Source organism: Euphorbia lathyris, chromosome 3 (genome assembly GCF_963576675.1).
Source record: "Euphorbia lathyris chromosome 3, ddEupLath1.1, whole genome shotgun sequence".
Classification (NCBI taxonomy): Eukaryota; Viridiplantae; Streptophyta; class Magnoliopsida; order Malpighiales; family Euphorbiaceae; genus Euphorbia; species Euphorbia lathyris.
Genome location: NC_088912.1, coordinates 87,177,044 through 87,202,784, shown reverse-complemented (window position 1 = coordinate 87,202,784; position 25,741 = coordinate 87,177,044).

Sequence of the window (25,741 nt, the reverse complement as noted above, 5' to 3'; positions counted from 1 at the left end):
TTAAATCGTATGTTAAGTGTAATAAAATAAATATCATTTTGAAGAATTTTTTTCAACACAATTGAATTTCACACTTTATTTATTAGGGCCCTCAATTGGTATTTCGCCCCTAGGCCCCTAAAATCTTAGGATCGTCCCTGATTATATTTAGTTATGAACAAAAAACAGAAGTATATAAATCATTGTTTTTGGTTAACTGAAAATCTAACCGAAAATTATGGTTAACCGTTAATACGCTTAGGGCCTGTTTGGTTCAGCTGTTAGCTAATAGCTGTTGTGGTTGCTGTTAGCTGTTTGCAGTTGCAGTAAGCTGTTAGATGTTGTTGTTAGCTGTTTGTTATTAGCTGTTTAATTACTGGTGTTTGGTAACATTATATTGAACTGTTGCTGTTCGGATTTAAAATGTCTAAAATGGACATGTTTTAAATTAATCAACGATGAAATTATAAAAGGAAAAATGTGAAAAAATGCACATAACGTTTACAACTAGAAATAATTTTACTCTTAATGTCTAAAATGGTGCAATTTTACCTATAATGCTGGCAGTTAAGAGCAATTTTACCTCTAATATTGGTAAGTTGGGTCGTTTTCAGATATTATTAGAAAACATAGATATTTTATTTCTTATTATACACCAATTGCACATACCAGTAATTCTAAAAAAGATATTTCATATTTTTTTGTGATTTAATAATAAAATTGAAAATTAATATTTATAAATCCGATGAAATATCGGAATTTTTTTGTCCAACTTGTACAAAAGACAATATTGGGGTATTTTTACATCTTATCCTATTATAAAATAAAACATGTGTTACACAAATTAATAAAAATAATCTATATAAAAAATAAAAAATTATTGAACGCAATAAAATCTTGTTTTCCGGTAATTATGTTGTAGAAATATAAATAATGTTAAAGAATAAACATATTTTGTGGAAATAAGAAGGATAATTCTGTTAAACGCTGCAGTTTCCAGAGAAAATGCTAAACGTTGCGGTTATATAAACCTAACCAAACACTATATTTCCTGCGGTTTGGAGTGAAACGCTAAACGCTCCTCCGAAAAGCTGAAACAAACACCTCTTAATCAATATATTTAGACTAATTTAGGGTTTAATGTCTTAAAACTGATAGAATCGGTTAGATTTAAGAAATATCCGGATGGACCGAATAACTGAATCGTGCCGGAAAATTCTAGCAGTGTGAATTAAATATATTATATAGTTCAATAATTTGAAATTGATAAGGACAGTATTGATGAAGCTTGAAAATTTGAGATTCAAATGTAAGACAGATATAATAATTAATATACAAATTGAATGCTTGAGATTCATAGAAATAAATACAAATATGAAAGCAATTATAAATTTGGTCGATCCATTGTCTGTCATATTAATATTTCAATGAATTTTATATTAAATAAAATCTCATATGTAGAAAAATCAATATTAATCCTAATTAAAATCTCTAATTCAGATTGCCGATCTATACAACAACTAATGGATATATTAATATTTTATGAGACATAATGAAACTCATTCGCATTATTAGGTGGTTGGAGTTTCATTCTTTTATAGAAAACTAAATACATGTCACATGCATAAAAGTTCAGAAAATAATTATTTATATATTAAAAAAAATAATTCACAGGATTTTTAGAAATTAATAATAGCCTCTAAATTCAATGAAATCATGCTGGCCATAACAATAAATTTATGAGGTTTTTGTTTTTCATTTCTTTCAATGTAATTTGTAAATTAAATAATAAGTTTTTGAAGCATTTGGAGCATAAAAGAAATTTTCCAAGGAACCCACATGCCAAATACATACCATAAAAAATATACTATGTTTTTTTTTATAAAATACCACATAAGCATATTTATTTATAGAATGAAATCCACAAAATGAAAAAAAAAAATACCACAAAAAGGAAAATTAAAACTACAACAACAGACAAATTAAAATACTTATAAAATATATATTTTTTTAAATACTTATAAAAGATAAACAAAACTATAATCTTCACTTTGCAACTTCAACCATTGTCAAGAAAATCAATTGAAAAAAATTCCAAATAGGTTCTAACGATAACCCTAATTTATCCTCAAATTTCACCGTTCCAAATTACCTTCTAGAAGCATCCCACCTTACCACATCATACGTATCCTCACCTGATATGATCTCCTTATCATGTTGCCATAATTTATGCGTCGTACCAATCATTGGATGACAAACAACTTTTTGTTGTTTTGGCTATAACCGTTTACTTTGTCTTTTTCCTTATTTGCTTTCTTTATATTCACTACTCTGTAGTGGTGAAGCTCTTAGTCTAGTGGTTGAGAGTTTACCTATGACTAGGGAGGTCATGGGTTTGAATCATATCCGGTTCTGGTGAGAATTTTTCTTTCTTCTTTAATGTAAGCGCATTATGCGCAATTTTTTTTGTTTAAAAAAAATATTCACTGCTCAGTAACCTTTTGCCTTAATGAGAAATTAAGAAGATTTCATTTGAATCCTTCCTCATTCATCTTCTTATATTGTTTTGCCTAAACCAATATAAACACATACGTAACTATAATGTGTACTTCTCTAAAAAAACTATACTGTATACTTTTTATTTATTTATCAATTATACCTATACTATTTTATTATATGAGAAAATTTATTGTATTATTATGATTCATTGAATTTTATCAATGAAAATATTGAAAATCTTGATCCGCTGTCGTTAACTTATATATAGTAATTGAATGAAACGCTTCCCTTTTCTTTTGAAGAAGTGAAGCGCTTCCCTAATTTGATCTTAAATAAAAGATTTGATAAACTGATTTATTAAACGATGAAAATATGAGAAATATTGATTCATTGTCCTTAATTTATATACAATAATTGGATAGAACGCTCCCATAATTTAGTCTTAAAAATATTTGATTAACGGTAAGAATATATATATCTAGCAAATTCTTCGGAGTTGAGTAGTGTTGCTTCTGCCGCCTGCTCCAACCTTGATTTACAACTTCTTCGGTAGGAGATGATGTACAGAGAGTAAAGTCGTGTTAAGTGGCTTAAAGAGGGGGATAGGAACACTAGTTTTTTCCAAAGGTCTGCTAAAGTTAGAAAGACATGGGCTGGTATTCATCATTTGAGGATCGACTATGGGGGTCCCACTTCTGACACGGTAAGATTATCTGATCATGTAATTGAGTATTTCTCTAATCTCTTTCGTAGTTCCTAGAGAACATATTGATCTTTCTCCAATTAATGAGGTAATTCCCAACTTAGTAACTTCTTTGGAAAATGAGGAATTAATTTCTAAACCTTCCATTGAAGCCATTAAAGACACGGACTTTTTCATGGATCCTAACAGTGCCCCTGGCCCTGATGGTTTTGGGGGAACTTTTTATCGTTTCTTTTGGGATATTGTAGGGAAAGATGTTTGCAATATGGTTTAGGCTTTCTTTGATCATGGTTGCATCCTGCCTGGTTTAAACTCTAGTATTATGGCTATAATTCCTAAAGTTGCTGAAGCTGACAGAATTGAGAATTTTCGTCCAATTGTGATGAGTAACTTTCGTTTCAAAATCATCTAAAAAATTCTTGCAGATCGCCTTGCAGTTATTACAGCAAGGATTGTCTCTCCCAACTAGTATGGTTTCCTCAAAGGTAGAAGCATTCATCAGTGCATTGCCTTAACTTCTGAGGGAGTTATGATACGGATTAATTCGGGACGAGTTAGTTTTAATCGTAAACTAACAAAGATGTTCTTCTCTAGCTAAACTAGAAGGAGTGAATCCCGGGTTTTACGAACTAAATCCGTAGGAAATCAATGATTCCCCATTGTTGAAGGTTTCAAACCTTAACAAGCTTCAATGAAGAAGAAGATATATTTTGTATTGATAAAAGTTAAGCATTACAATGACAAAGAGATGAATTTATATCATCTAAAACCTAATTGCCAAATTACAATAAAGGGTAAAGCATATAACTACTTAAAAATAATAAGATAAGGGTAAAAGTGGTTAAATATAAAGGGGTGACATGGATGGTAAATAGGGAGTGGTAGGGTTGTAATAAGGGAGTGGCAAAGGTGTAAATAAGGAGTGGCAGAATTATAAATAAGGAGGAAGCTGGAGTAAGGAGCAAGTTCCTTAAACTGAAGGCACGCGGGGCGTGCCTAATTCTACGCGGGGCGTGCCTTGGCTGCTGAGCTCCTCTCTGGATCAGTACTCACTCTACGTGGGGCGTGCCCAATTCTACGCGGGGCGTGCCTTGGCTGTTGAACTCTTCTCCGGATCAGACACTCAAGTACGCGAAGCGTGCTATAAGGTACGCGGGGCGTGCCCGAGCTGTCGAGTTGTTATGTGGCCCTGTTTTGGCCTCTTTACTCGCTTGTTGCTCGTGCTTGGTCCTTCCTCCAACTTCCTTCGTACGGACCCGATCCTAGGGAAAGATGCCCTGCATCATACACTCTCTCTTAAAAAGAACTTGACCCCAAGTTGCTTGCCACATATTGATGAGACATGTTCGTTGTGAATGAACCCAAGCCCTCAAATCGAACCAAAGTGTTGTTCGAGATGAATTCAAGAAGTCCACTCCACATATTGTCAGACTCACCTTCTCCTCACAAGCTTTTCCCTATATCTCCACAAGTGCCTCACCCCGGACTTCATCTTCCGTGGTACTCATCTCCCCATCTCCACCAATATCAGATGCTCTTCCAACATCGAATGGTATGTCTTGGCGAAGCTTGTCAAACCACTTCCCAATAAATGCTTGGGTGATCTTCCAACGCCCCTTATTTAGTTGCACGGACCACCCATGGATCCTCTTGATCTCCCCATCACGAACTTGAGAAATCAACACACTCTTCTTCCGCTCTTGGCCTACCTTGAATTGAATGTCCCGACGACACGTATCAACCCAATTAGAATCAATCTCACAAATATTCTTCAAAACCCCAACATGATCTTGAGTCGAATATGCCCGGACCTCAATGTACCTCACGCCATCAACCCGGATGCTAGGCTCAATCTCCACTCGCTCATAGCCAAACTCAAATGACATGTCCCGGTGCCATATATCAACCCAAATTGGAGCGATCCCTTGAGTACTCTTCACAACCCAAACATGACTTTGAATTGAATATGCCCGGACTTGGCTATCACTCATTCCACTAACTCGGCTATCATGCTCATTCTCTCCTTGCCCATGGCCCACATCAAACGGAATATCCCGACGACATTTGTCAACCCACATCATAGTGAACCCAAGCACACACATAGTAGCTCCTCCCTCACCTCGGGTTAACAATCCCGGAACTTCAAGACTTGCCACTTTACTAACTTGGCCATGATTCTCCAAGTCTTGAATTCCGTTAATCTCCTCAACATCTCTCGAGCGGCTATTCCCATTCATCAAAGACTTCATAAACCCCACTCTCTTCATCACAAGATCGCTTCTCATTGACTCCTCATAAGGTTGATGCTTCCTCAACAAGCACAACATATACCCACACACATACATGTCAATAAGGCACACAATAGTGAATTCCGGATTTACCAAGTCTTGATTTCCTTGTATCTTCTCTATATTCCACGGGAAGCCATTCCCCTTCAACAAATAATCACCAAAGCCCACAACAAGATCACCCCTCATGGTCCCATCATAGGGAAGGTTCTCCCTCAACATAAAGTTCACATCCCTCACAACAAGCTTGCCTCTCATAGGCTTATCATAGGGAAGGTTCTCACTCAACATAGAGTCCACATTCCTCACAACAAGATCATCTCTTATGGGCTTATCATAGGGAATGTTCTCCCTCAACATGAAGCTCACACTCCTCACAACAAGATCACCTCTCATGGGCTCATCATAGGAAAGATCCTCCCTTAACATAAAACTCCCATTCCTCATGACAAGATCACTCCTCATGGGCTCATCATAGGAAAAATCCTCCCTCAACATAAAACTCCCATTCCTCATGACAAGATCACCCCTCATGGGCTCCTCATAGGAAAGGTTCTCCCTCAACATACACAACCAAGCTTCCAACACATATATTTCAACAAAGCACAAAAGAATAAGTTCAGATTTTACCCAATGAGTGACTCGATTCTTTTGCATATGGCATGTGCTAGGCATCTCGGTGCTATCAATAGGCTTCATAGCGCAACCTTCCTCCTCCTCTCTAGAGCTCAACTCACCATATGTAGAGCTAGGTGCACTATCTCCCGGATCCCATGCTACGTCTCGTGGTAGCTTCCTCAAAGGTGGAAGCCCTTTAGGTGGCTCATTGAAAGACATGTGCTTGTCACCCTTGAACATCGGCTCTACTTCCTCACTTCCAACTTCGCTACCCCCCTTCTCAACCTCATTCTCCTCTTTGGATTTGACTTCACTAGGAGAGTGGCTAGCTAGCTCATCCATGGAACCCAAGTCAAGATGATTTAATGTCTCAACTGTTCCACCAATGCACCCATTCACATTCAACTCCCGAGTTGGACAATCTTCCAAAGTGGTCTCCGTTTTCTTGCTAGGAGAACTCTTCAAAGGTGTAAGGACATATCGGATTCCGCCTTTGCGTATGGTGTAGGTGTTGCTTCTTCCCGCATGTGAGGCATCACAATCAAATTGCCATGGCCTACCAAGTAGTACATCACCAGCACCCATCTCCACAACATCACACATAGCTTCATCCCCATAAGCTCCAATAGTGAAAGGAACTTTACACCAATGAGTAACTTGAAGCTTCTCCACCTCGTTGACCCAACCAAGTCGGTAAGGTCTAGGATGTGGCTCGAGAACCAACCCAAACTTGCTCATGGCGGACTGACTAATGATATTCACTTGGCTTCCTCCGTCGATCACCATCTCACACTTCTTCTCACGAACTAAGCATCGAGTTCTAAATAATCGATGACGTTGACTAGGCTCCTCTTCACTAGGCATTGGCACCCTAGTCACCAAATACACATTGTGCTCATTGCCATCATCATCAACTTCATAGGTGTCTTCAACTTGGCTCCACTCAACACTTCTCGCCTCATCCTCATCTTGGAACCGATTTTCTTCATCATCATAAGCATCTTCATTTCGGTTCCACCCAACATTTCCCGACTCATAGTCATCTCGGAACCGACCATCATCATGCTCATAAGTATCTTCATTTCGGCTCCACTCTACATTTCCCAGCTCATCATCATGATGGAACCTACCTCCATCATACTCATAGATATCTTCATGGTAGTTCCGTTCAACATCCTCCAATTCATCATCACAATGGAATCTACACTCATCATCTTCATACGGAGCCCCGTGTCGATCCCACTCAACACACCGACGCCCATTCTCATCATAGTAGACCCCATCTTCGTCTTCCTCATGAGCGGCCCCATATTGGTTCCACTCAATGCTTTGATGCTCATCCTCCCCATGGTAAACTCTACCATCTTTATCATAATCAAACCCATATGCACTATGACAAAGTTCACCATCTTCACATATTTCATCTTCGGAAGCGTGCTCTCTCTCTTCAACCTCATCCTCGAATTCGCCTTCATAATAATCACATTCCTAATTTCTTACTAGCTCATTCTCGGATTGGTTCTCCTCTTCATCAATTTCCTCTTCTTCATGGTTATAGTCAATTACATTTCCATCTTCATCCACGATCCGTCTTTTCCCACGACCTCTCATTTCCTCACACTCTTCTTCATAATTCGAACCGACTAATTCACGTGCCAAGTCGTCCGACTCAAAAGACATGCTACAACCCAACATGGTAGAACCACCAACATCTCTCCCATCTCCATAGTCATCAACCTCCACACATAAATTAATTTCATCATGCTCCTCAAAGAGATTAACAAGCCCAAACTCCTTCTCCCCCTCTTCAAGACAAATATCCTCAATGTCCCTAAGCATATATATGTGCCTATTCCTAAGGGGAATTTCATCAAACACTTGGGGAGTACCCTTCTCAACATGGGTTTCCTCAAAACTTCCACCTCTCAATCCCCACTCCTCCTCATTCACACACACATTTAAATTCTCATCAACAATTTCATTAACAATAAATCCACAATGAGAACTTAAATCTACTTCAACATCACAAACAACCAAATCATCACTAATAATAGGCATACCCACAACTTCCACATCAAGATTTGAAAGTTTTGGATTTACCTCCTCCTTGTGTAAAATGGGACAGATTTGGGATGAATCCTTAGGAGGAAAAATAGTGGTTTCCCTTTGGAGTCTTTTCATCTCTTCTTGCTCCAAGCTCTCTCTTATCCATCTTGTAATTTTGGCACAGTGGAGCTCCATCTTCCTCGCCTCTGCTTCAAGACGTTCCTTTAAGGCTTGTGAATAACGCGGTTGAATCATTGTCGAAAGAAGTCTCCGTTCAAGGAAAACGATCGGCTCTGATACCAACTGATACGGATTAATTCGGGACGAGTTAGTTTTAATCGTAAACTAACAAAGATGTTCTTCTCTAGCTAAACTAGAAGGAGTGAATCCCGGATTTTACGGACTAAATCCGTAGGAAATCAATGATTCCCCATTGTTGAAGGTTTCAAACCTTAATAAGCTTCAATGAAGAAGAAGATATATTTTGTATTGATAAAAGTTAAGCATTACAATGACAAAGAGATGAATTTATATCATCTAAAATCTAATTGCCAAATTACAATAAAGGGTAAAGCATATAACTACTTAAAAATAATAAGATAAGGGTAAAAGTGGTTAAATATAAAGGGGTGGCATGGATGGTAAATAGGGAGTGGTAGGGTTGTAATAAGGGAGTGGCAAAGGTGTAAATAAGGAGTGGCAGGATTGTAAATAAGGAGGAAGCTGGAGTAAGGAGCAAGTTCCTTAAACTGAAGGCACGCGGGGCGTGCCTAATTCTACACGGGGCTTGCCTTGGCTGCTGAGCTCCTCTCTGGATCAGTACTCACTCTACGTGGGGCGTGCCCAATTCTACGTGGGGCGTGCCTTGGCTGTTGAACTCTTCTCCGGATCAGACACTCAAGTACGCGGAGCATGCTATAAGGTACGCGGGGCGTGCTTGAGCTGTTGAGTTGTTATGTGGCCCTGTTTTGGCCTCTTTACTCGCTTGTTGCTCGTGCTTGGTCCTTCCTCCGACTTCCCTCGTACGGACCTGATCCTAGGGAAAGATGCCCCGCATCAAGTTAATATGCTTGAAAGAAAACGTTTTGGTGGACACATAGCCTTAAAAATTGATATTCGTAAGGCTTTTGATACTTTAGATTGAAACTTCCTCTTGGCTGTGTTGAATTCTTTTGGTTTTTCTCTCACTTTTAAGGATTTGATCCTAAATATTCTGGCATCTTTTCGTATTTCTATGATGATTAATAGTTCTCCAAAGGGTTACTTTTCTTATTCTAGAGGGTTAGACAAGGGGACCCCCTTTCTCCTCTTCTGTTTGACATTGCTGAGGATTTTTTCTCTCGTTGGCTTGCTAAGATGGTAAGGGATGGTACTTATTCTCCTATGTATTATTCTGGAGGAAATTCTTTTCCCTCTCATCTTCTTTTTGCTGATGACATGCTCATTTTTGGAGTGGCATCCTTGAGCAACTTGTATGCACTCAAGGATTTCTTCCTGCTCTATGGACAGATCTCCGGTCAGCATGTTAGTTGGGACAAATCTGCTGTCTTTTTTTGGTTCTCAGGTGAGTCCTCCGAGGAGGGTTCATCTTGCTCACTATCTTAACATCCGTTTGGAGTCTCTCCCTTTTAGTTACTCCTAATGATCAGTCCTAGTTCCTCCTCGGCGGACTGGTATAAATTTGTTTGGAATGCTCACACTCCCCCTTCTCGTTCCTTCACTTTCTGGAGAGTTTTGTATGGCCGAGTTCCGACTCACGACCTCCTGCAACGTCTAGGATTCTCTAGTGCCTTTCGTTGTGTTCTATTTGGTAGGGATGCTGAGTCCATTAACCATTTTATTCATTAGCTATTCTTTTGCAGATTCTCTTTGCAGGGCCCTTGAGATTTATTTTGACTGCTCTTTGCCTCGTCATTCCCAATTCATCCACTTCTTCAGCACTCTTCGTAGCATTCTTTTTGGCTCACAGGTGTCGATGATCTGGTGTGTTACCGATGTCACTTGCATCTGGTTAATATGGCATTGCAGGAATGAAGCAATCTTTAAGGAAGTTTCTCCTTCTATTCAGCACTTGAAGATCACCCTCTTTTGATTGATTCGAGAGTCCTTTGCCACTTCTAAAGGTTTTTGATCTTCGTGAAGAGATGTTGTTATCTTATCTCGTCTTCTAGCTTCTCCTAGGCTGCCTCCTTCTCCCAACATTATTCCGGTCCATTGGCTTAAACCTCCTCCGGGCTGGGTTAAAGTCAATGTGGACGGCTCTGTTTTTGGCACACCTGGCAAGGCAGGAGTGGGAGGTATTTTTCGCAACTATCGAGGTTTTCTCAAAGATTGTTTTGCTTTTTCTACCCCTCCTTCTTTTGCTTATATGGCTGAATTGAGAGCCGCTATTTTCGCAATTGAACTTGCTTGGGAGAAAAATTGGCATCAGCTTTGGGTTGAGTCAGACTCAATGTACGTAGTTAATCTGGTTAGACATCATTCCATAGATGTTCCTTGGAGTATTCAACAAGAGTGGTTGTTTTGTCTTAGCATTTGCTCTAGGATGAACATTCTCTTTTCACACATCTTTATGGAAGGAAATAGAGTTGATGATGCATTGGCAAAGTTTGAAGTCTCTTCCTCAGTGATCAATTGGTGGCCTTCAGCTCTTGCTTTTTGCCACAGGTTTATCAATGATGACATTTGTAGTATTTCACACTTGCGTTTTTCTTGACTTTTCCTATCTTTTCTCCTCCCCCCCCTTCTTTTTGTTTGTTCTCCTTCCTCTTCTCTTGTTCAAACACTCACTTTTTTCTTTTATTAATATATTGCGGGTTTGACAGTTCTTGGGCCATGGGTGCTCACCCCGTCCAAGTTCTGTCTCATCCCAATTTCTATAAAAAAAATATAAAATTATTAAAAGAAATACATATTGATGAGACAAAAGAAAGAAAAAAAATACAAAATCAAATTTTTCTTTAAAAATATAACACAACTAGGGTTACTCTTCTGATTTTTTTTCCCAGTATTCTTCTTCTTTGGTCACTTCTTCATCGCTGAATGGAGGTCTGTTACCTTTGATGTTGTGTCCCTTTTTAGAAATATTCAGAAAATGGGAAAAACACGAAAAACACAAAATACGGAAAAACATAGAATACTAATGCAAAATACAGAAAAATGCACAATACGGTAAAAATAGAGAAAATGGAAAAACATGAAAAACATGAAAAAAGCACAAAACATGAAAAATATCCAATACGAAAAAACATAGGATACGAGAAAAAAGACATAATTCAAGAAAATGAGGAAAACACAAAATGCGAAAAAACCAAAAAAAAAAGTACAAGGAAACTTCAGAATATAAGAAAAACACAAAATACAAGTGATGAGTGTCGAATTCACCAAAAATAAAATACCTACTCTTGGAACTAGAAAACTGTAGTAAATGTGGAGTAGGGTCGAACCCACAGAGACTGGTCGAATTATAACTTTGTAGAATGAACAATTTAAAAGTAAAAAGGGGGGTTTTAGTTTGTGGATTTCAGTGAATAAAATTAACTAGAAGTAATTAAGCAGCAAAACAATTCAAACAACAAGTAATGATGTGAATAAATTAATATGAGGCGATTCCAACTAGAGGCTAAATTCAAGTCTTGAAATTAACTAATTGATCATCAATCGTAAAAAAAATATATGTTTCAACTCATTCAAATAAATTAGCTATGGTTATTAAAAAGCATTAACAACCTATCTCTTCTTACCGTTTAGATAATCAGGAAACGTTCACTAATTACCTCTAATCAATCAAACAGTTCTAAACAAGCTTTAGAACTTAATTTAATTGATAGCATTAAATATAAAAGAGATGCTAATTCTACTCAACAATCACACAAGCGGGATTATTTAAAGCATATCAATCTCAATTCACAACATAGGTTAAAAGTTTGTCCACAATCAACTATGTTATTTGCTACTTATATCAGATGATTTAAACGATTACGTATTTAAACATCTAATTAGCGAAACGATTGCAAGTAAATAATTAAATCAAAGATTCAATTAAATCATGCAATACAAATAAGAACATAATGGAAATCAATTAATTGAAATAGATGAAAAAGATGAAGTACAGGATGATCTCACAATTCCATTATTCAAGACCTAAATCCTCTAGCTAGAAGCTGGAATTTAGTTCACCATGGAAGAAGAATAAAATGCCAAAAGACGAAGAAGCTTGAAGAATAACCGATATTGCTGGAAGAAAAGATGTCGATGATGAAAAAGATGATGATCCCTGATTCTCTGTTTGTCTTTTAAAACGTAAAATCCCCACTCTTCCCACTCTTCCCACCTTCCACGTTTTTCTAGCTGGAGAGAAACTAAATAACTCCCTCTAAAAATCTAATAATAAAATCCTATATAGAATTAAACTCCTACTAGGATTCTATATTATAAAATCCTAATAGAATTAAATCCTATAATAATGTCTTAACATATTTAAAACTAATAATAAAAGTTACAAAGAGTAAAAATCTTAAAATAGAAGTCTTCTAAGCAAAACCCAACTCCCAAATTCGTACTGGTCCTTACCCATGGGCACGGGTTAGGACGAATCAGCTTTTTAGTGCATAATTTTCTTCTTCAGCATGACCTAAGCCATTGGCATGTCTTAGGACTTGACAGATTTCTCCAATTTCACTTTAAGCTCCATAAAGTTAGCATTTTAATCTCCAATTTGAATTGAATCTCAAAAACACCTATAAAACACAAAACAAGATAAATAAGCACTATTAAAGTTAAACTAACATTAAACTAAAGAGAATTAAGATATAAAGATGTACATAAATATGGACACATCAACAAGAAACCGCGGAAAACAGAAAAAATACAGAAAATAAAAAATATGTGAAAAAGACATTAAGTCATTGCTTCAAATCCGACGAATGGCTTTCCCTAACTCCCTTTCTTGCCCAATCTAGGTCTAACGCATTAATAGACATCTTCACCTCGTAAAGCTCACAGTGGATGTGATATGGATTAAATCGATATGAGAGTTTTAATCTTAAACTCACAAAGAATACAAACTTCTCTAGCTAAACTAGAAGGTTGAATAAACCCAAAAGGATGATATCCTTGCTCCAATGGAGGCTTCAAGTTCTTAATTCATTCAAAGTTGTGAATATTACAAAATGAGGAGAATATATACTCCTTCCAAATAGAAAACAAGAGACTAAAAGGCCCCCCCTAGGGTTACTAACAACTAAGGAACCATAGGGGTAAGGTAGGAATAACTAAAGAAAAGATAATAGAGTAATTAAGATAAATGGCAAAGTAGTAAATAGTTGAGTGGCAAAACAGTAATTAGGGGGTGGAAGATATTGTCCTTAATAAGAAGAACTTGGGAGGGAAGTCTTCCTCGGCCTTGGCACGCTCTGCGTAGCCTCCCTTACGCCCCGCGTGGTTGTGTCCCTGGACTTGGTGGTTCTTGTTGGGCATGCATACGCGCGGCGTCCCTGGACATACGCCCCGCGTACTCGACCTCCTGGTCAAAACTCTCATCGAAGGCTGGCTCCACGCTCCGCGCCTTGGAGGACACGCCCCGCATGTGCGACCTGCTGGGCTGTTCTACCGACTTTGGACTCTTCACGCCCCGCGCCCTACTAGGTGCGCTCCGCGTGCTCTCCTGTTCGCCCTTTCCCTCATCTCCCTCAGCTAGCTCTCTACGGGTCTCGTCCTTTAGCTTCGGGTTCGCACTTGGGGAAGGGATGTCCTCATCATACTCCTCTTCTTTAAAAGAGTTGGACCCCAACTCAATGATAGAACAAGAACGGTTCACCCCAACGATCGTTGCTCCACTCACCCTATTAGCAATACTCTTCCTTTGGTTTGGGCTACTCGTTACCAACAACCTAACGGGTTGCTCAACTCTTACATCCTCTAGCGGCATTGGTTTCCGGATTGGGCACATAATCAAGGCGGCCTTCTTCTCTTCCCTAGTAGAGCCCTTCAACGGTGTGAGGATGTACTTGGCCCCACCTTTGAATACGGTGTACGTGTTGTCCCTTCCCGCATGTGAGGCATCACGGTCGAATTGCCAAGGCCTTCCTAGGAACAAATGGTATACGTCCATCTCCACCATATCACACACAACTGTTGGTCCCGTGTAACTTAATATGATTAGTTCCAAGGGGGGGTTAGGAACTAATATAACTTTTTCGCTTAATAATGCTGACTTAATTAAATGTTTGATAATTTAACTCAGCTTTAGGTCAGCAAGGCTGAGTGAAGTATGAGACAGCCTTAATCAGACGCTGACTAGAGCTGTTTCAATTGTGAGTTGGGAGATAACACTTTAGGTCAGCTTCCACCTCAGCACTCTGATTACTCAGCGTCGGCTTATACAAATTATATACTGAGTGATTTAAGCAAGCAACACACATATATATATATCAAAGGAAAGGGTTAGAGATTACTCAGCAGTCTTATTCTGGTTCGGCCTCACCGCCTACGTCTAATCCCCAGAATCCCTCCAGGCTTTTTCAATCCACTACTGAGCTCTTTAAAGGTAGAGCACAAACCGTTTACAAAGCAATTGAGTATGCAAGAGTACCGTCCTCTGTTCGTCTACTCAATCCTACTGAGCGCTATAACCGAACACTCAGATTTTCTCTACCGCTGAGTACTAAAACCGAGTACTCAGCTTCACTCTTCTAACCTTTACAATTGATACAGGATTGTTCTCTCTAAATGAAGAACACTTTAGATGAATACAAATTCACTCTAGACTTTTACACAATGATTGAAAATTTGGTGTAAGAATTTGCTTTGTTTTCAGACAGCTTCTATTTTGGATTTTCACTCTTGTGAAGATTTGCTTATCTGTCTGTATTGGCTTGTATATGTCGTTAGGATCCAAATGATAAACTTATCCTTTTATAGTGAATTTTGAAGCTTCAAATCATTTGAATTCCGACATATCCGTTGGGAGTAACGGTCTTCAATCATCATTCATTGGTCAGCTTCCAGAATCACAGGCCAATCCTGTCGTCTGATTTTAGCAGGCGTCAGGCTTGCCAGTTTCATCTTCTTCCGCCAGGTTCGTCTTCTAGCGCCAGTTTTGTCTTCTTGCCAAATGCCAGGTGATCCATGCGTCTCGAAAAGGTCTCTAGGCAGATTTTCGAGGCTTCTGAATTGTTGCAGACCTGTGTCGGACTTTGTCTTTTAGTCAACGGATCATTGGCACTGTCCTGACAAATACTCAGCTTGATTGTTCGGCTTTACCTTCAATCTTTTTCTTTATCTATGCTGAGTTACATTTTACTCAGCTTCTTCGGTCGGCTTCGCCTTCAAGCGTTATTCTGAAGAAGACTTTTCTTTTAACAAGGCTGAGTTACATTTTTCTCAGCTTCTGCTGTGTATCTTTGCTCATGCTGACTTCGTTCTGTCTTTCTTTATATTGAACGCTTAGTTCCTGTTCTCATTAGTAAACTTACTCAACATTGAACAAACTTATTAGTACAATTAAATCAAAGCACTTAAATTTAATTGTCTTAATCATGGGATTAACTTAAATAATTTTGTCAAATCAAAATCATGTGGAAAGGTGTTTCAACAACAACCTCATCCTTGTACGCCCCAATGGAAATAGGAACCTTACACCGATGAGTGACATTAAGCTTCTCTCCATCTTTGATCCAACCAACTCGATACAGATTCAGATGTGGCTCGGGCACTAAGCCAAATTTGCTCAAAGTGGCCTTGCTAAGGATGTTTTCTTGACTCCCGCCATCAACAATCACTTCACATTTCATCCCATGGATTAAACATCGAGTCGTAAACAATTGGTGTCTCGGATCATTCTCTTGCTCAACCATCATGAGCACTCTCTTTACCACACAGACTCCTCGCTCATCCCCGGAGGATCCACTATCAATGGGCTCACAATACACTCCATCCTCATCATTATACCGCTCCACCATATTAGCACTCCGCCTCTTAGGACATTCATTTGAGCGATGACCCGGCTCATTACATCGTAAACATTTAAACGGACCCGGCTTGGCATACAGGTTGTTCCCCCTAGGAGGTTGTGTCGCCCTAAAGGGCCTTACATCCCTACTAGGTGACTTTCCCACACTCACATCTTTGGTGCAACTTGAACTAGCAATTCCCTTACCTTTCTCAACCCCATTGAAGTTTTCCACTTGATCCATAACACTATCACTTCCCGATCTCCGATGCCCATCACGCGACCTCACACTCAACTGTGATTCGGCTTTCAATGCAAGGTTCCGAGCGTCTTGGACCCGAATCACCATTTGTGTCCCGATCCTATCTTGGATGTTGTATCGGAGACCTTCAAGGTACCTTGAGGTCTTTTGGCTTTCGGTTTCTGACAAGTTAGCCCTTGCCGAAAGCCTCAAGAACTCCGAGGTGTATTCGTGTACGCTCCTTCCTCCTTAAGAACAGTTCCAGTATGAGCTATAAATGTATTGCTCATAGTCGGGTGGCAAGAATTTCTCCCTCAACATCGACTTCATCCTCAACCAAGACCTTATCGGTTCCCTTCCTCCCATTCTTCTCTCTTCCTTCACATGATCCCACCAAACCGAGGCTCCACCTTTCAATCTATATGTAACCAACCGAACCTTCCTATCTTCCGGTATTCCCGCATAATCAAAGAACCTCTCCACTTCTAGCAACCAATCAAGGAATCCCTCAATAACAAGTTCCCCTCCAAACGACGATAGGTCAATCTTCAATTTGAAAGCATCATCCCTATCAAAACTTCCCCCATATCCGCCTCGTTCATTCACATAACCCCCATACGGGCCTTCCCCAACATAGTTCCTCCTTACCGGACCACCTACATCAATATTGTTCATAATATGCCTATTCCTAACATTCATATGCCCATGACCAACAACATCATTCATAACATTCCTAGTTCTATCAGTCACATGTTTATGGCCAACATCATCATTCATAACATCATTATGGATACCCATGTTTTTAGCAATTCTATTCAACTCAAAGTCATCAAACATGTTTCCATCACTGTCACTATCAACGTTTCTAGTAATGACGACATTATGATGTCTTACCTCATGAACCCGAGGGCCCATTTGTTGTGGTAACGGGTTTCTTCTAGGTGGTGGCGTGGGGTGTCATTCGGGTGGAGGCCGAATAGCCTCTTCGTGCTTCCGGTGAGGGCCTCTGGCGGGTTGTGGGTGAGTACTTCGCACCTCGAGCTTAAGTTCTTCAATAGAAAGAGCCAACTCTTTCATGCTTGTTTGATGTCTTTCGTTTTGCTCTTGAAGAGTGTCACTCATCCTTTTCATGAAAGATTCCACCTCTTCGAATCTTTTCTCACTAGACTCCATGGTTTCATTTTGGATACATGGTTGAACCATTTCCGAGAAGAAGTCTCCGGAAAGGAAAATGACTCGGCTCTGATACCAACTGATACGGATTAAATCGATCTGAGAGTTTTAATCTTAAACTCACAAAGAATACAAACTTCTCTAGCTAAACTAGAAGATTGAATAAACCCAAAAGGATGATATCCTTGCTCCAATGGAGGCTTCAAGTTCTTAATTCATTCAAAGTTGTGAACATTACAAAATGAGGAGAATATATACTCCTTCCAAATAGAAAACAAGAGACTAAAAGGCCCCCCATAGGGTTACCAACAACTAAGGAACCATAGGGGTAAGGTAGGAATAACTAAAGAAAAGATAATAGAGTAATTAAGATAAATGGCAAAGTCGTAAATAGTTGAGTGGCAAAACAGTAATTAGGGGGTGGCAGATATTGTCCTTAATAAGAAGAACTTGGGCGGGGGGGAGTCTTCCTCAGCCTTGGCACGCTCCGCGTAGCCTCCCTTACGCCCCGCGTGGTTGTGTCCCTAGACTTGGTGGTTCTTATTGGGCATGCTTACAAGCCGCGTCCTTGGACATACGCCCCGCGTACTCGACCTCCTAGTCAAAACTCTCTTCGAAGGCTGGCTCCACGCTCCGGGCCTCGGAGGACACGCCCCGCGCCCTACCAGGTGCGCTCCGCGTGCTCTCCTGGTCGCCCTTGCCCTCATCTCCCTCAGCTAGCTCTCTACGGGTCTCGTCCTTTGGCTCCGGGTTCGCGCTTGGGGAAGGGATGTCCTCATCAGGATGAGTAAGCAGCACACTAAGTGGAAGGCTAACTCACAACTAAGGAGGAAGATAGCTTCAGTCCATGCAGATTTTGAGTCACTCACTTCAAGAGTAAGATCCGCAACTTTAGTTGAAGGAATATTGGCCCTTATGAGCAGGGGCGCAGACAGGGGTGGGCCCGGGGGGCCCGAGCCCCTCCAGCCGCCAGAACCACAATGGGAATGAATAGTTTCGCCCCCCCGAATATTAGTCTATATAGACTCTATGTAATAAAGTTTCATTGTTTAAAGGTAGATGAGATGGTTAAAAACACTTGCATCTTTTTAAAAGCTCTTAGGTTCAATTCCCTCCAACCTAAATTTATTTTAGAAATTGTTTATTTATTTAAATTTTATTTTTCAATAATTTTAAAACTATATTACCATTATTAATTAATTTATTTATTTTCATAACACTTTTAAACTCATTTTTATCATGTCTTTTCCATTAAAAAAAATTAATTTCTTATTTTTGAGACTCAAACAACTTAATTTCTAAATTAAATTATAAAATTTTAAAGCTAAAAATAAAAAAAAATGTAAATTTTTTTTAGAAACTAGCATTGAACTAATAAACAAAATTAAATATATCGAATTACGTGTTAGGCTTGTCCAAAATTCAAAATTGCAATATTTTGGACCTATTAGGTACTCCCTAAATCCAAATTTGTAATTTTTTTAGGCATGTTAGGCCTCTAGATCAAAATTTCTATTTTTTTTTTTTTTTTGCCTGTTAGGCCTCTATAAATCCAAATTTCTTTTTTTTTTGGCCTATTAGACCTCCTTAAATCAATTTTTTTTACATGTTAGGACTATTAAACGAAATCTAGTTTAATTTTGAGAAATTGTACATTAATACTTAAAATTGGTTCTTGGCCATTCAAATTATAACACGCATATATACAAAAAAAAAATTAAGCAAGTTTAATTTAGCAAAAAAAAAATTCCCGAACGCACGTGTAAAATCGGCCCCCCCAACCGAGTAATCATGTATTCGCCACTGCTTATGAGTAGTAAAGGCTACTATGAGTATAAAGGGATGCTTTTTTATCCTGTTTTGCTCTCAACTATGGTCTGCATAAAAGTCTTTCCCAGTGCAAGTATGTCTTTTGACTAAAGGTAGTCAGAAAGCTTAGGCATCCATAGTGGTGGTAACAACTTCTTAGTGCCACCTAGACACAAATAACAATAAAAAGTAACATACCACTAGAGTTAGTTGTTACTTTAAATTTTTATAAGGTAAAAAAGTATAATTAAAAAGTAGGGATTGAATGAGTAATTTTATAGGCAAAAAGTAAGTTCTTTAGTAACAAACATAAAAAACTAGGGACTTAAAGGTAGAAATGGAGAGAGAAATGGTTGTTACTGATTTTGGTAACAAACCGAATTTGGTAACAACCACTCTAATGGTTGGTTGTTACCAAATGCTTCAAAGTAACAATTAAGTGACAAGCACTAGAGATGCTCTTACTTGAATAACCTCATCATGGAGCCCGCAGACCACAGGGAGTAAAGTTGACATAGCGGGGCTATAACGCATGCATGTGATATTAAGACTTAAAGAATCTGGCACATGTCCTATTTCAAGACATCTTTCCCTTCAGGAACGAATTGTTTTCTTGACTTGCCAACTTGAATTGACCATGAGACCTGATCGACCTAAAGTAAAGAGGGTTCCGAGCACCTCCCTCTTCCCTTCACTTGAAAGCGGAGATTAACTGAAAAACTCAAAAAAGGAAAATATAGGAAAAATGTATAATACATGAAAATAAGGAAACTCATAATAGGAGAAAATGTAGAATAGAGGAAAAATGCAAAATATAAGAAAAACATAGAATACAAGAAAGATATGGAAAATAAAAAAAAATACGAGAAAAATGCTAGATAACAGAAAAACTCAAAAAATGAGAATACAGAAAAATACAGAATACAAGAAAAATGCATAATATAAGAAAAATGAAGAATACTAAAAAAATGCAGAACATGGAAAAACACAGAATACATGAAAATATGGGAAATCTTGGAAAATAGAAAATATGGAAAAAAAACATTAAAATGGAAAAAACGCAGAAAACGTGAAAAACTATGAACACTCATAATACATGAAAAATACGAAATGTGTAAAACGGAGAAAATGGGGAAAACACCAAAAAGGAAAAACCTTCCGAAACTTTGTGCCACTTGTAAATTTGTAGGACACTCCTCTGCTAAATCCATGCGCAATGAAAATTCCAACCTGGTAAAGACATCGACGTCATTGGAACTATAAATATCCATTTTTATCTGGACCAATTTTTATGTTTTTTAATAAAATTTACTCGAGATTTAAACAATCTGTGAATTATTCAGAATATGCGGTATTATCTCGAAGATAATTTACTAAAGAAAAATTGTGGCATTAAAGCCAATTTAGCGTATTTTTATATAGACATGTAAAACCACCGAATTATATTCAAAATATGATTTAATATGATTAATGCATAATTTAACCCATTATGAATTTTATTCGAGATATATTCCTATTATTTTGAATAAAATCGAATTTGCTCAAATTTGAATTATGATTAATTAAAGTTCAAATGTTAAATCAGTCAGATTAATATCTCGATTTTCTTAGTCTATCAAAATTACATTCTGGAATACCTATAATCTAAATCATAGGTTATAACATGATGTCGTATTGAGGTTTAAAAAATAATTTCCAATTTTGGTTTATATTATAATTACATACATAATTATTTTATGAAATAACTACTACCCTTTTATATCTGCGTGTATATATATATGGAAGAGTTCTTAATGGAGAGTCTCCATCCATGGAGACTAATATATTCTGATTAAATAACCAGCTATAAGAGGTTATTAATAGAGTATCAGGTTACCCAAAGATATATTTCTCTCTCTATAATAAATGATTGTCCACATTTTTCAAAAATACTCTCTCTCCATAATAAATCCATAAAAATGATTGGTAGATAAAATCATTTAAAAAAAACTAAATTCGACCAAAAAATAATTGGTGGTGGATGATATTTTTTTTGAATAAAATCCAATTTAGTCCATGTACTATACCTCACAAATCAATTGGCTCCCAACCTCTTCAAATAATCAATTAGGTTCTCATTATATGCTATAATCAATAATCAGGACCAGTTGCTAAACGGCGGTTAAAAAAAAAGTTGACGGTGGCATATTTTATTTATTTTTTTATCAATTCATGGCCTACTCCTTCTTACTGTCATAATCTTTCTGATACGGTTGTTCTTTTTTTCACTTCTGATTTTGTATTTTATATGATTCTTATAATTTGTGCTAAAAATCATTAACTAAATTAACAATTTTTTATTTGATCTCAGCTAGATGATTGGGTCATTTGCAACTTATACAATTAGAAGGGTTCAATTGAGAAGCAAGGAAACATCAAACCTTTATGAACTGTAAATCAGAGTGAAGTAGATATTCACAGCTAAGGATTTAACTTAAAACCCAAATGAACTGAGTATCGTTTTTTTAACTGAAGTAGATATTCACAGCTAATTAAATTAATGTGTACGGTTATAATTGATAGGGTTTAATGTGTCAAATTGACAAGGGGCTTAATCAATAAAAAAAAATCTAAAAAGTGAGGGACTTGAAGACATAATTTTTCCTATTTTCTTTTGTTGAGAGTTGAATCAATGTATTTCACAAACTCAAACTCAATTTATTGCTTGTTCAAAATTGCAAAATTAATTACTCCACCCCCATACTGAAAATCGTGGATCTTGAGACCACTCCACGTTAATTTTGATAACCTTTATTTTTTACAACTAAGTTTAACTGTTTTTTTTTTGTTTATTCTTTTTGTTTGTTGTGGTTTTGTTATAATATTTTGTCTTTGTACAGTGCTAAATGGATAGGAAAAATACGAATAGAATTGGATAGAATCAGATTTTTTTGTGATTTGAAATACACTTATAATTATTTAAGATAGTATCTATTGTGCTCTTGAGATTAGTGTTAAATTTTTTGGTACCCTGAAATCATCCTTAAAAAATGAATATATTGTACAAATAATTCTTTGAACCATAACATATCCAATAATGGGAATTAGAAAAAAAACACAAAAAAATTCTGGTTATATAAGTATTTATTAATTATATAGTAATTTTGGGTATTAGAGGGCGAGCCTTGGCATAACGGTAAAACGTTGTTGTCGTGTGACCAGAGGTCACGGGTTCGAGTCTTAGGAGCGGTTGCCAATTAAATTGGCAAGGGAAGGCTTGCCCCCAATACACCCTTGCGGTGGGACCCCTCCCCGGACCCTCGCTCAGCGGGGACGCGTAATGCGACCGGGCCGCCCTTTTTTTTTATAGTAATTCTGGGTATTATATAAGTATTCATTAATTAATTACTTAATTTTAATAAGTAAAACACAAAAAAAAATTACAAAATCTATATCCGAATTTATTCAAGCAAAATCAATTAAAAACTCATTTCTGCTCTAATCATTTGTTCTGAGCATCATACTTTTATTTAAAATTTTCTTCTAAATAATAAAGCACATGAATGAAAGAAATTATAGATAAAAAAAATATGAAAAAGATTATGGTGATTGATCATTTTCTAAAAATTCTCAACAAGAAGATGAATTTGATTCAAATGAACTCGAAAATGAAGTTATAGAAGATTACTCAGTAAGAGATATGTGTTTGGTGTTGAAGAAAAAAGGTTGTCAAAACCGTCTAGACAATCGAAATAATATAATATCATTGTAGTGGATATTAGGGGTGTTGATGAGCCGAACTGATACCTAACCTAACTTAGGCAGGCTCGGCTCCGCTTGAGAATCGAAAAGATCGGGAACGGCTCGAGCTCAAACCTCGTCTAACCTAGAATTTTTAAGATCGGCTCGAGCTCGAAACTCAATGAGCCTATAATTTTAGGTTCGGAAAAAGCTCACAAACAACTGGATTTTAATTTATTCAATTGTAACATTACGTTACGCTACATCATATTAAGTAACATTACGTTACGTCACGTCATATCACGTCATGTTACGTCACGTCATATCACGTCATGTTTTTTGTACGTTAGAGATTGCAAGCTTAATAAGTGTTTATAAATAAATGAAAGTTTAAAGAAATAAAAAAAAACTAAGAATTTTTAAATTGAGCTTATAATCCTAACGATTTATAAATTGAGCTTACAATTCTAATGATTTATATTGATCTTACAATCTGAAGGACTTATAAATTGAGCTAATATTTATTATGTTACGTTACGTTACGTTACGTTACGTTACGTTACGTTACGTTACGTTACGTTACGTTACGTTACGTTACGTTACGTCACGTCACGTCACGTTAAGTTACGTAAGATTAAGTTACATTCGATTACGTTACGTTACGTTATTCTAAGTTACGTTATATTATTTTAAGTTATGTTACATTACGTTATGTTATTATGAGTTATTTTATGTTATGTTACGTTACGTTATTCTAAGTTATGTTATATTATGTTACGTTATTATAAGTTACGTTATGTTACGTTATTCTAAGTTATGTTACATCTCGTCAAGTTAAGTTACGTAAGATTAAGTTACATTCGATAACATGACGTTACGTTACGTTACGTTACGTTACGTTACGTTACGTTACGTTACGTCATGTCACGTTAAGTTACACCACGTCATGTTAAGTTACGCCATATCACGTCACGTTACGTTACGTTACGTCACGTCACATCACGTCACGTCATGTTACGTTACGTCACGTCACATTACGTTACGTCACGTCACTTTACGTCATGTCACGTCATGTCACGTTACGTTACGTTATGTCACGTCATGTCACGTTACGTTATGTTACGTTAGGTCACATTACGTTACGTCATATTATGTTATGTTATGTTACGTTACGTTATTATAAGTTACGTTATGTTACGTTATTCTAAGTTATGTTACATCTCATCAAGTTAAGTTATGTAAGATTAAGTTACATTCGATAACATGACGTTACGTTATGTTACGTCAGGTCACGTTAAGTTACGCCACGTCACGTCACGTCATATTACGTTACGTCACGTCACGTCACGTTACGTCACGTTACGTTACGTTATGTTACGTTACAACTTAGTTATGTTACGTTAAGTTGAGCTTACAATCCTAAATATTTATAAATTGAGCTTACAATCCTAAGGATTTATAAATTAAGCTTACATTAAGTTACTTTACAACTTAGTTATATTACGTTAAGTTCCGCTAAGTTGTATTATGTTAAGTTTGGTTAAGTTACATTATATTACGTTACGTTGTGTTAAGTTACGTTACGATAAGTTACACTAATTTAGGTTATGTTATGTTAAATTGCGCTAATTTATGTTACGTTATGTTACATTGCATTAAGTTGAAAGTTAAAAAAATAAAAAAAAACCTAAGGATTTATAAATTGAGCTTACAATCTTAAGGATTTTCAGTTCAGTGATGTTTTAGTTCAGTAATATTTCAGTTTAATAATATTTCAGTTCAGTGATGTTTCAGTTTAGTAATATTTCAGTTCAGTGATGTTTTCGTTCAGTAATATTTCAGTTTAGTAATATTTCAGTTCAGTGATGTTTCAGTTCAACGATGTTTTAGTCGAGTATTATTTCAATTCAGTAATATTTTAGTTAAGTAATGTTTCACTTCAGTGATGTTTCAGTTTAGTGATATTTCAGTATAGTAATATTTTAGTTCAATGATGTTTTAGTTCAGTGATATTTTAGTTCAGTGATGTTTTAGTTTAGTGATGTTTTAGTTCAGTGATGTTTCAGTTCAGTAATGTTTCAATTGGATAATGTTTCAGTTCAGTGATGTTTCAGTCCAATGATGTTTCAGTTCAGTGTTGTTTCAGTTCAGTAATGTTTAAGTTCAGTAATATTTCGGTTTTATAATATTTAGTTTCAGTAATATTTCAGTTCAGTGATGTTTCAGTTTAGTGATGTTTCAGTTCAGTAATGTTTCAGTTCAATAATATTTCAGTTTAGTATTATTTCTTTTCAGTAATGTTTCAATTGAGTAATGTTTCAGTTCCGTGATGTTTCAGTTCAGTGATATTTTAGTTTAGTAATGTTTTAGTTCAGTGATGTTTCAGTTCAGCGATGTTCCAGTTTAGTGATGTTTCAGTTCATTAATGTTCTAGTTCAGTAATATTTCAGTTTAGTAATGTTTCAGTTTAGTGATGTTTCAGTTCAGTAATGTTTCAGTTCAGTGATGTTTCAGTTTAGTGATGTTTTAGTTCAGTAATGTTTCAGTTCAGGGGACTAACTGAATATTTAACTTAGTTTTTTACGGCTGAGTGATTAATTGATTAGATTTTACACAAGTTCAGGGGAGTAACTGGATATTTTATGCGTTAAGTTATATTATGTTACAGTATATTACATTACTTTATGTAACTTAACTTAATGTACCATAACTTA